The sequence below is a fragment of the Ovis aries genome, chromosome 6, assembly GCF_016772045.2.
Source record: "Ovis aries strain OAR_USU_Benz2616 breed Rambouillet chromosome 6, ARS-UI_Ramb_v3.0, whole genome shotgun sequence".
NCBI lineage: Eukaryota > Metazoa > Chordata > Mammalia > Artiodactyla > Bovidae > Ovis > Ovis aries.
Genome location: NC_056059.1, coordinates 68,966,297 through 68,979,576, shown reverse-complemented (window position 1 = coordinate 68,979,576; position 13,280 = coordinate 68,966,297).

The window sequence follows — 13,280 nt, the reverse complement described above, 5'->3', positions numbered from 1 at the left end:
TCAACCTATGCTCCTGCTTTGGATTCCATTATATTTTAATAGTGCTTTTGAACAAAGCATATTAGGAGCTTACAAACAAATGCTAGAAAGCTTCATTCTGGTTCTGAGACACCAAAGTCCAAAGTCAGAGAAGACATTAGACTTTGTAAAAAGGGCCCCTAATTTTGTGCTTATTATCCATGTGATGATTCATAATAAAGTATTTATTAACAACCTTGAGGGTATCCTATAAGTTACATCGATGTGTCTTTCACTTTTTTCTCCCTCCCTCAAGTGAGCATGTGGGCTGTATCAAGGAGGTGTGGAATTCCACAGAAACTGCACAGGAAGGTTAAGCATTTGTGTTGTGGGTGGAAATCTTTTCTTACCTCCTAATAGGGAGCTTGGAGAAGAAAACTGAGATGTAGATTTGACTTGGCAGGAAGAATAGTTGAAACCACTATTTCTATATATTTAACCAAGCCCTCCTTCTATGATCCAACTCAACTGTATTTGTATTTCAGAGTGTCTCTTAGTTGACCTTGCCTGAGAGAACATTCTGTGCTGAGATAAATGAAAATAAACACTAGAAAAATTTGAGAGTGAGCTGTCATATCTTCCACAGAAAGCTAAGTCTCTTCACTGTAGAGCCCATCTTGAGTTGAGAATTGCCTGTTTCCCATGCTGAGGGGTACAAGAATATATTTTAATGGGTTATAAGACCTTTGTAAAGGAAAGACTCCTCCTCGCTCCCCACCAACCCCATAGAACAATTTGAAAACTCTTTTTGAAAAGAAATTGTTTCTGCATGTTTTCCTACCTCGGTTACTCCAAAGCCCAGAAAACAAAAAATAAGTATAAATTAGCCTAAGTATGTTGCCAGTGCTAACTTGGACTTAGGAGGCTCCAGCAGAAGAAGGGGTGAAGATTGTAGAATGGAGAGAAACGTTCCTCCTGGACGTTCACTGACTGACCTGCTCTTTGTGTCAGACTCGAGGAGCCTGGGAAGATTAAGAAGAAGAAGCTCACGGCAGAATCTGCCCTCAAATGGAATTGGTACAAAATGTAGAATAAGTTGGTGGGGGGTGAATTTCAGGGGGTAAGAGGAGGGGAAAATGTTGAGACCCTCCTAATGTTTATATATATACAGAGAGACTGCTCTATTGAAACCTCATGAAACAGCAAACCCCCAAACTACAACTGATATACAAAAAAGAAAAAGCAACCCAAATAACACTACAGATGGTCATCAAACCACAAGAGAAGAGAACAAAAGCGGAAGGAAAGGATAGAGACCTACAGGGACTTCCAAGGGGTACAGATTCCATCCTTGGCCAGGGAGCTAAGACTCCACATGCCTTGAGGCCAAAAAAACAAAACATGGAACAGAAGCAATATTGTAACAAATTCAATAAAGGCTTTGAAAATGGTCTATGTCAAGAAAAAAAAAAATCTTAGAAAAGATCGCTAAAAATAAAACCCCAAACAAAAAAATAGGAACATAGTGACGATTACCTCCTAACGTGGCTGTATAGCTTCTGACCTCAGGTGTCACCTCAATGTCTGTCCCAGTCTGTGCCTTTGCCCTGCAGGGTCAAGGGGGATCCCAGTGAGCCCCACAAGTGCCCCCAGCCCTGACAGACAACCTACGGACTCGATGCCCTTTCTGTCGTCCTGACTTTGATCTCTAATAGTAAAACTTCAGACTCGATTCAATAGCAATGTGAGAAAGCCCAGCTGGACTCACAAATCCAGGTTCCAGTGTGGGCTGTCATTCACTGGTGCCATCATTGTAGCGAAAGGCAGAGGGTCAGGAAGCAGGTCCGAGTTCCAGTCCTGACTGTGGCTTCCTGCTTGGATGATGTTAGGACTGTGTCACCTGTTGATGTTGACTCACCGACCTGAGTCAGATGTTGGTCATAATGTTGGGATGCTAATGAGTGGTGTTTGGCAGAGGGACCCTTCTCTGTAGGTCCTCAAGGGAGATAGAGATGCAATTGCCAAGACAATAGAAAGCATGTGAGAGCTAAGTTACTTAAACAGGAAGTTTGTGGGTAGTGTGCTATACTAGTTCGTTCAATCTAATCCCCACAACATCTTCCAGGCATAAAAGACAAGACTAAAAAGAGCTGAGTGAAAAAAAAAAAAAAAAAAAAGCCCCAGTAGCCAGATAGCCAGTGACCATTGTGCCTGGGATGTTGTCTGAAGACGGGCTGTGCTGTTTCCTAGACATAAGCAATCTCACAGGACACCAACCTCAGACAAGGTCATGGTGTGATCATGATGAAATGAAATAAGGCCACTTTGTAAGTTTGCCCAAGTGTGGACAAAAACCAGATCACTGAAAACCACAAAATACCAAACCTCCCTTCCGGACCAGATCCCAGTCGCTGCTGCTGCTGGACCGGTGATGGCGTCAGCACCACTGCCATCTGTCCTGGGTGAGATCTATTAAGATACACAAGCAAAGGACTAGTCCCGCTTCCTGACAGTACCCAGTCCAGAGCTAAACGCTGTTCCTTGAACCCTTCCCCAAATCTCCAAACCAAAGCCTTGATCCTGTTTAAGTTCTAACAGTCTCTTATTGAAATCTGCCATGCTTCCCCCATGGTGTGTGGTCTCTCTGAGCTTTAAACACACTTGTGAACCACAGCTGTAGTCCTGGAGGTCTGGCTGGAGAGCATGGAGTCAGGACTTTCTGGACTGAGAGGTCAGCTGCTTCCTGGGGTGAGCCTGTGGCTGCTGACCTCATGGCTGCAAAGGAGAAAGCCAATTCAAGGTTGTCATGAGTGTCCTGAGACCTCCATCCGCAGTGACTCCCACCCAGAGGGAATGCTGGTGTAGGGCTGGTTGCCAAGGAGGCTTCTTACAAGTAGCTTTGGATGAATCTGGACCTCATTTTTCCCTGACCTGTGAAAAAAGTTAGAGATAACAGGGCCACGATATGTAGAAACTGCTAGAAAGCAGAAGAGGTATTTAATATGATTATGAGCAGGATATGGTAACACTGACAATTTTGTTTATTGCTTATGGATCCCTGGCACCCCCATACCTATGCTTAGACTCCCTCAGGCTCAGCTGTGTCTGTCTCTAGAACCCTTGAGTTCACTGTCAGAACCCCTGTTTGGGGTAGGGTCTGAAACCGGTAAGATGGGGCCTGAGCTCCACCTGTAGGAAGAGTACAAAATCTTCAGGAATTCCAATCTTCTATAGCAGACAAGGTCTCAGTTCTTTCCAGATCTTTCGTATGTGCCAAAGAGCTCTGTATTTAGAAGCATACCGTTGGGTTGGGGTAAGAGCAGAGGGGGATGAAGACAAGTAGCAGAAGAGGTGATTGAGGACTTGTTGGGTCTAGGGCCCTCTAGTGGTGACGGTCTAAAATAGCTCCTGATTTTTTCTCAAAAAATTGCTGGGCATGTCTTGCTTTTATTTTATATACTATGTTTGTCCATGGGTTTTTAATAGAAACAAGCCAACCTAAAATCTGACAACAGTAACCTTGACTCGAAGCCAAGGCTTAAGTTAAACAGGCCGTCACCTTTCAGCAAGACGGGGCAACACAGGATCCCAGGGTCAAAGGAGGGAGGAAAGAAACCTCCTTGAAGACAGAGACTGTCCTGTACACCTCTGAAGTGTCATGGCTAGAGAAGGGTGAAAACAAGAGCCTGAAGTCAAGCAGGAGCTGGAGAGAAGAGGACTGTTGGCTCCTGGTCCGACTCAGATTGTTAATGTCACACAGTAGAAAGGGGACAAAGAATATGGAAGGAAAGAAAAAGAATGACATCTTTGAGAAAGTGATGTAAGGGTTTAAATCAAATATCTAAGAGCTACTGTCTTATTTTGGGAAGTGACAGGAGAGCTGCCCACAGAAAGCCAGCTAAGGTGACAAGACATACTTTACTCCTTATAATCCAACTAGAGTGCAAACATGCTATTTTATTTTTGCTGTTGTTCAGTCACTCAGTCGTGTCTGACTCTGCCACCCCGTGGACTGCAGCACGCCAGGCTTCCCTGTCCTTCACCATCTCCCAGAGTTTGCTCAACCTCATGTCCACTGAGTCGGTGATGCCATCCATCCATCTCATCCTCTCTCCCTTTTCCTCCTGCCTTCAATCTTTCCCAGCATGAGGGTCTTTTCTAATGAGTCAGCTGTTTGCATCATGGGGCCAAAGTATTAGAGCTTCAGTTTCAGCATCAGTTCTTCTAATGAATATTCAGGATTGATTTCCTTTAGGATTGACTGGTTTGATCTCCTTGCAGTCCAAGGAACTCTCCAGAGTCTTCTCCAAATTTTATTTTGCTATGCACATTTTGGCTAAAGTTTCTTCACAAGCTATTGATTTTTGTGATAAAGCTTGTGAGGCCTCATAGGGAGCTGATGGTTTGAGATTTTCTGGGAAATTGTTTTGCATTTTGGAACAGTCTTAGATTATTCTTGTAGAGACCTTTATTGTAATCCTATCTGCTGACCCCAAACTTTAGCATATGTAATAGAACTTTAATTACATCAGACTCAGTATTTTTCTCTTCTCTGGATATATAGGAAGTAAAGTACTGGATGGAAAGTCTCTAATGACATCTAAGAAGAGGAGTGTGAATAGTGAATGTTAGAAGTGTGAGAACATTCAATAAAGAAAAATCGCAAAGCAGAGCGGAAGGGAACAGGGAGAAAGAACGTGTGTTAATCTTCGTAGGCGAGGCTGGTTAGCATGTGGCTTCTGTCACAGGAAGAGTTAGATGAAGCTGGCTGAAAGCATCTATTTTAAAATAGGTTTCAAGGAAGGCAGATACATTTAAAAACTTTGTTATGGGAAATTTTAAACATGTACAAAAGTAGGGTACAGAATAGAATAGATTTCTGAACCTCCATGAACCTGGAGCTCAGCTTCACCAGTTCACTATGGCTATTCCTGTTTCAGACAGAATTCTCAGATCATACTGGAAAGTTACCAAACTAACAAACTTTCAGAATCTCTAAACTGGTAGAGGATAACGTATGTGGTGTAGTACAGCTCGGATTAACCACCATCTCTAAGAGATCGTCTGCCTAGCTGTTTGTTCCTCTGACTTGAAATAATGTGTCATTCCTCTAAGTTGAAATGTCCTCGCATAAATGCAGGTTTTTGTTAGTTTTTTGGTGATACAGAGGCATTATGGTTGAAATAAGCTTACTTTGTATAGTGGCTAAATAATGTGAAATATAGTGGAACTGAAGCTGTAGTGTTTGAAGGTGACCACATTTATTTGGAAAATTATAACAAAAATAATGGCACTTTACTATAGAATATGCATGATCTCACATATATATATGCAAAAGTGAAAAAGCCCGTGGCTGTTTCACATGCTTTCTGGTACAGGTTTTCACTTTTCCATCTAACCCCTACTTCTGGAATTTCCCCAAAGAGATGGGGTTAGTCTCAACATTGTTTGTCTCTGGCTTTTCCTGTTGGTATTTTTCCTCATGACGTGTCATTAGCTGGTTTCACTGATTAATGGATTAAATTGAAGAATGTAAGAGAGAGGAAGGAAGTTCCTGGATAAGAATGCAAGCTTTCCATAGTCATGATAAGAACTGGAGGCCCTGAGACCTTAGCAAGACTTGCTTCATTGTTCTCCAAGTCAGAATTACCTAAAATAAGGAGGCAGGGCTGGTAGAAGTTTCCAGGTGTTGAAGCAGGGTCACAATTCTGTGCGGTGGACCCTCGTAGCAGAAAAGGACTACAGGTTCCATTTCATCTTCCTGAATCTCTGTCTCTACCTGATGCCTGCAGAGCTGCAGGGCATTGGGCAGGAAAGAGAAAAGAGTTGGTCTTGGCACTCAGAGATTGGGGGCAGGAGGAGAAGGGGATGACCGAGGATGAGATGGCTGGATGGCATCACTGACTCGATGGATGTGAGTCTGAGTGAACTCCGGGAGATGGTGATGGACAGGGAGGCCTGGCATGCTGCGATTCATGGGGTCGCAAAGAGTTGGACACGACTGAGCGACTGAACTGAACTGAACTGAACTGGCAGTCAAGGTAGAGCAGGATCCAGAGGGTTTTATACAAGGGACTCACCTTCCCTGTCCCATTGTTCAAATGATCAAAGGCTGAAATTCTCAAACTTGTCATTTAGTAATAGTACCATAATATTTTTGAAAAATAAAATGTTACGTAAAACCTTACTATTGTAAATATGTACATAGTATTTTATGTTATTTTACTGGTACAGTTCTTTAGCAACTAAGTCATGTCCAACTCCTTTGTGATCCCATGAACTGCAGCCCAATAGGCTCCCCTGTCCATGGGACTTCCCAGGCAGGAATACTGGAGTGGGTGGCCATTCCCTCCTCCAGGGGATCTTCCCAGCGCAGGGATGGAACCCATATCTCTCGCACTGGCAGGCAGATTCTTCATAGATGAGCCTCAGGGGAAGTCCTAGTGTATGGCTCTTTTATAAGTAAATTTTGAAAGTTAATGAGAACAAAATGGCTACTTGAAGAACATAAAATTTTGGAAGTGGTGATCTGCTATTGGTCTCAGCATTCAGTTTGTATCAGAATTTTGTTTTTGCTCACAGAGGATTAAGACAATCCAAGTTCACACAAATATATAATTGCAAATTCCTCCTTTGTTTCTGTTGTTTTGTAAACAACTGTCTTGCATTATCCAAGATTCTTTTCAATAAAGCAAGGTAGTAGGAGAACTTTTGAGATCTTCATAAAAATAAGCTAACCTCCCAATTTATCTCAGTTGGGGTCTTCCAAAGGGTTTAAATTTGATTTAGAACACCCTTGAGTATATGTATCTGTTGATTATTTAACCAAGTTATATTTTTGAAGTAAAATCTTAATAAAAACATTTGTGGAACCCCCAAAGCAAGGTTCCATGAAACACAGTTTGAAAACCAACAATCTGATGTTAAAAAGGTAAGGTTTCCTTTTATTTCCTTCCCCAAACATCTTTCAGCCTTTAATAGGGCACCATCATGGCTTTTCCCCCTTTTAGAGAGAGCACTGAACTAATTTTTTTTCCCTTTATTGAGATATAATTAACAGATAACTTTGTATATGTTTAAGATATACAATGTAATTATTGACATATGTATGTACTGCAAATAAATATCACAGTAAAGTTAGTTAACACATCCCTCACCTCACATAGTTACAATGCTCTGTTTTGTGGTGAGAGCTGTCTTAACAACTTTCAAACAATGTTGAACTCACTGTAACTCAATTTCACTAAGATTGGTGGGAGTCTTCACTAAGACTGTTGGTGGGAGGATGGAGAGGAGGGTACAGCAGCCAGCTTGTTCTGCCTAGGTCCCTGCATTCCTATTTCCCTTCTTTCCCCTCTGCTCCCACATTGGTATCAAGAGATATGTTCCAGTTCCAAAGAGAATCATCAAGAACATGGACTTAAATCTTGTGGCCTCTTTAGTCCTTCCATCAAGACTCCCGTGTTCAGGATCCCATGGCTCGAACTGTGCTTTCTACAAAGGTGTCTGTTTGCTGGCTGTACTGGTAAGCTAACCTAGCTGATATAATCACTGGCATGCTTTTGCAAGTATTAGTTGTTTCGCTACATATCTATTGAGCAATTGCTATGTGCCAGATACTAAGCTAAGCTCTTTGTATGAGTTTCCTCCTTGGGTTCTCACCACTCTATGAGACAGAGTCTAGTATCACCATTCCCATTTAGAGATGAGAAAACTGAAGCTGGGGCTTCTGGAGTACACTGAGAATCTTTCTGGAGCACTTTGTTCTGGTACCACTTGAGCTACCTGGTTCGAATTCCAGGTATAAATAATGAGGTAGTTTAGAACTTTGTTTATCTGCAGAATAGAAAAATGAAAGTGATTTTCCAGGCAAGAGTACTGGAGTGGGTTGCCATTTCCTTCTCCAGAGGATCTTCCCGACCCAGGGATTGAACCTGGGTGTCCTGCGTTGTAGGCAAACGCTAGACCTTTCTCTCTAATAACACAGCTGCAGGCTCTAAAATCAAATGAACACAAATCAGGATATGGGCTCTGCTGCTTACCAGCTCTGTATTCTTCTCAGTCTCTGTTTCCTCGTCTGTCAAACAGATAATGAAAATAACACTCACCTCTAATGTCATTGTGAGGATTACACGAGATGAAGTATGTCAGGCATGTAACACAATACCTGCCCGTGTGTTCAGGGCATCCAGTACATTCAATGTTGGAATGTGTTTGGAAAGTATTTGCTATTATTTTGTCATTATTAATTCATTAATAGAACTGCCTGAACAAAATGGTACCCATCAAATCTTCCTCTTAAGCACATATTTAAAATAAGAATAAATGATGTTGTCTGGATTAATTATATATATATACACACATATATATGTATATATGTGTGTGTATATATAATTATATATACACACATATATATGTGTGTATATATAATTATATATATGTATATGTCTGTATATATAATTATATATGTATATGTGTATATATATATAATTTTATTTATTTATGTTTGACTGTTCTGGGTCTTTGTTGCTGTGTGCAGGTTTCCTTTAGCTCTGGCAAGTGGGATCTGCCCTTTGTTGTGGTGCTTGGCTTTCTCATTGCAGAGCTGATCATTGTAGCGGCTTCTTTTATTTCAGATCACGGGCTCTAGGGCTCCTGGGCTTCAGTAGTCAGGACCTGCAAGTTCTAGAGCTCGGGCTCCGTAGTTGTGCCCCATAGGCTCAGTTGCTCCGTGACATAGGGGATCTTCCCCAGACCAGGGATTGAACTGGTTTCCCCTGCATTGCAAGGGGGTCTCCTAACCACAGGATCACCAGGGAAGCCCTGCCTGGATTAATCTAATGAAAGAAATGAGATGATGCTAAAACCATCTAGCTTAATTCTTTGATCCTTTCAAAGTATCAGTCTCCTCTGGAAAGACATCAGCTCATACTGGGCCTCTGCCGTGGCCAGTTCTAAAGTTAACGTTTGATATCTTCTTTTCCCTTCCGGCAGGTGGGAGTCTCAGTATAGGTGGATGTTGTTTGAGGCAAGTCAACAAAAAAGAGAGCAGAGAGACCCGAGGTCATCAAGCTGTCACCCTTGCATTTTGTGTAAACTTCTGTAAGTATCTCTGGGAGCAGCTTGGTCCCCGGGAGTGGGTAGATGATGCTGGTGTCTAATGAAGTCAGTGTTGTCCCCACAGGGGCTGTTCCTGCCCCTGCAGAAGGACAGAGGGGCTTGCGGGCTGCAGGCCTTTGTGGCGCGCACACCGTGGGGCTCAGCGAGGGGCAGTCAGCTTGCTGTGTCGCAGACTCCCAGATACTGTTCACTCCTGGGCCCAAAGGGATAGTGAACAGGGGGCCTGGGGTGAGAGCTTCTTTGTCCCCGTCCATCCACTGAAGGTTAGCCCAGCAAACCAACTGCCATTTTTTTTATTGTACATTTAAGTTGCATATAAATTATCAGAAAATTATAGAAATGATGTACGAATCATGATTATAGTTAAAAATTCAACAAGACCTGGCTAAATAGAGTAAAAATGAAAGTTTCTCCTTTCTCCCAACTCTATTTCCTTCTCCAGAGATAACTACTAATGAAAGTTTGTAGAAGACTCTTCTAGACCTTTTCTTGCATTAACACACATCTGTGTGCCAGAGATAATATTAACATGTACATATGTGTTTAGTTTTGATTTTTAAATGTAAATGTGGGACTTCCCTGGTGGTCCAGTGGTTAAGACTCCTTGTTTCCACTGTAGAGGGTGAGGGGGGTTTGATCCCTGGTCACTCACTCCAGTGCTCTTGCCTGGAGAATCCCAGGGATTGGGGAGCCTGGTGGGCTGCTGTCTATGGGGTCGCACAGAGTTGGATACGACTGAAGCAACTCAGCAGCAGCAGCAGCAGGGAACTAAGATCATGCATGCCACAAGGTGCGTCCAAAAAAAGAAAAAGAAAAAAAATGTAAATGTTTTAAAATATTATTCTGCAACTTGCTTCCCTCTCCCCCAACTTAATAGCCTTGAAGATCTTTATGTACCAGAGTTACTTCATTTAAAAAAAAGTACTGCATACAGCTCCATAACATGGACACACCATAACTTATTTAAAAACATTTAGGTCATTTTTTTGCTGTGATAAGCAACCTTGCAATAAGTATCTTTGTACATATATCTTTATGCAAACAGCATTTTTCATTTAAACTTAAAACTTTCCCCCTTAGTGCAGGAAGGATTTATACCTGTAGGCTTGGAAGATTTAGCTGTCTATGTGCAAATGTTGCATTAGTCCAGGGAAGCACTTGGGGAAATTAGAGGGACTCTAAATCTTGGACAGGAATGAACATGGAACTTCAGAACTAATCTGGTTTATGAATACTTAGAGATTTCTTAGTTTCCTATTGGTTTAATGTATGCAGACCCTAGAGCCATCATCTAAGGCGTCATCATTATAGTGTAATAGACTTGATGTCTATCCTCATCTGGTGTCTGAAATTCTTTCAAGTGTCTGAGAGCCAAGAGAGAGGCTTGAAAATTGATAGTGTCTGTTTTTCTCTTGTTTCCTTTCCGCCAGCATATAGAATTTCCATCTGGTCCACTTGTGAAACTCGCCTTCTTGCTGAAATGTTTTTCCTTGATTTGGGGTTGTTTTGTAACTGTTGCTAAAGTCACATGACTTAAATTGTCAATGCCACAAAATGTATTCTTATTCTACTATTCTTGAGATAAAATTTAGAAATTGAAAAGTTGAAGGGTAGGACTTGGAGAGAGAATTTAAGAAGCTACGGTTGAGCTAAAGTCCTTAATGAGAGTGAGAGTATCTCCTCCTGCTTTGACATCAGGGTCTCTTTAATCTTGTCTGTCTGTCCGATAATCCCTTCCACAGTGGTTAGTAAATCTACTTAGCTTGAGAGTGGCTTCTTACGAAACACTGAGAGGCAACAGGGTGAGAGGCTAGAATCCAAACCCAGACTAGAATGAATTTGGGTTTCCAGAGCCATGGTTCCACAACCTGACTACATCAGAATCACCTAGAAGCTTTCAATATAATTTCCTGGGTCTCACCCCTCACCTACTAGATCACAGACTCTGGCCTGTGGTGACAGTTCACCCATAAGCATTTGTTACCTAAGTAGAAACAAGTTATTTATATGTAGTTTGTAATAATTGCATTCATGATAGCACATATACATTTATACATATGGGGATTTTAGTGATTATTATAACATGTTGAAAGGTAATATTTTGCTAATACAGCAGCTAGAAAGGAGCTGACATTTAGCTTGTCACAGTCATAAGTGTAAATATCATTCCTTCACCTACAAGACATATGTCAATCACACAGGCATCTCTTCATGTCTGTTGCCAAAAGCCTAGTCCAGGCTACCTTTATGTCTTGTTTGGACCAACCTTCTTTACTGCTTCCTACAATCCATTCACTCATGGGCTTCCCAGGTGGCGCAGTGGTAAAGAATTAATTCACCTGCCAGTGCAGGAGACACAAGAGATGTGGGTTCTATTCCTGGGTTGGGAAGATTCCCCTGAAGTAGGAAATGGCAAACCGCTCCAGTATTCTTGCCTGGAAAATTCCATGGAGAGAGAAGCCTGGGGGGCTACAGTCCATGGGGTTGCAAAGAGTCAGATATGACTGAGCACGCACACACACAATCCATTCATGGTACCTGCCTGCTAGGTTGCTTCAGTTGTGTCTAGCTCTTTGCGACGCTATGGACTGGAGTTTGCCAGGCTCCTCTGTTCATGGAATTCTCCAGGCAAGAATACTGGAGTGGGTAGCCATTCCTTTCTCCAGGGGACCTTCCCAACTGAGGGATAGAATGCACGTCACCTGCACCTCTTGCGTTGGCAGGAGAGTTCTTTACCAATAATGCCACTCCAAAAGCCCATTCATGGTACAGCAGCCTGAGGCATCACTTTTACCTTTTTATTTTGAAAAACTGCAAACCTACAGAAAAGTTGCAAGAATAGAGTAATAAGCATCCAAATTACCCCCTGGATTTACTGATTGCAGTATTTTGCCATATTTGCTTTCTCTCTTTAAATATGTATGTCTTATTATTACTACTATTATTATTTGCATTATTATTTTTGCAGATACACTTGAGAGTACACTGGAGACATCATGGCCCTTCACTTCTCAATATTTCAGCCTGTATCCTCCAAGAACAAGAGCAACCTCTTAACACAGTAACTACAGTACAATGATCAGATTGGGAAATTTGACATTGATTCAATACTATTATTTAATTTACAGTCCATAGTCAAAATTCACAAGTTGTCCCCAAAATGTGCTTTATAGCATTCTTTTTTCTTCCAGGATCTGGCCCCCAGCAGATATTTACTTCATCTTTTGTGACATTAGACTCTTTTGAAGGGTCCAGACCTGGCATTTACACAACACTCCTCCGTCTGGGTTCGTCTGAGGTTTTCTCATGAGTAAATAAATGTGGGTGATTCATTTTGGATAGGTTCTGTCTCTGAGCATTGCATTAAGGGTCGGAGGGCCGTGGTAAGTCATCAGCCTTTGGTTCTTCTGGGTTATCACCCTCCAGAGGCATCTCATTGACCTAGCCTTTTCACATCATCTCTCCAGCCACACTGGGCTTGCTCTAGTTCCTTGAGCCCATTAAACCCTCACTGTGGAAAGCTCTTCCTCACCCTTCTCACAGTTGATCATTTCAAACATTCCAGAAGCTTGCCCAAGGAAAAGAGAGTGAGGAGTTACCACTGCCTTGAAAAGGAAGTCCCTGTAAGGTGATTTGTGTTCGAAACAGTTTTCCCTCTTTAAGGCTACTTGTCTTTTGCTTTCTTTGCTTCATTCCTTTAATGCTGTGTTACTCAAAAAGCAGGATGTTCCACAATGCCCTTGGCACACTCTGAAGTACACCCCCTCTCCCATGTGGTACATTACCTGTTACTTTTGCCATTTAGAATTTAATATTGTTTTTTTATTCAACTATTTCTGGAGGCAGAAAGGCTGTGTTCTGAAATGTTTTAATTGAATCACACTTCAATACCTCCCCCATACTAATTACAAAGGCCTTAGTATGATGTAGCATTTCGAGCTGACTCAGAGCTAGAACTAGCAAAGATTTACTAGGCCTCTTCTATTGAAAAGATTCTGAATTACATAGAGACTCCTATATTCACTTATTTGTTTAAAAAGTAGATATTTACTGAGTGCATACCATGTGCCAGAGGATACATGTGCTGGGGATCCATGGATACATTTCTCCATCCCATGGTTTGGTGGGGGAGAAGGAGAATTCCCAGCACTTACTGACTGCCTCCTGCGAGCTGGGCGCTGGGCCCAGGGCTCTGTTCAGTT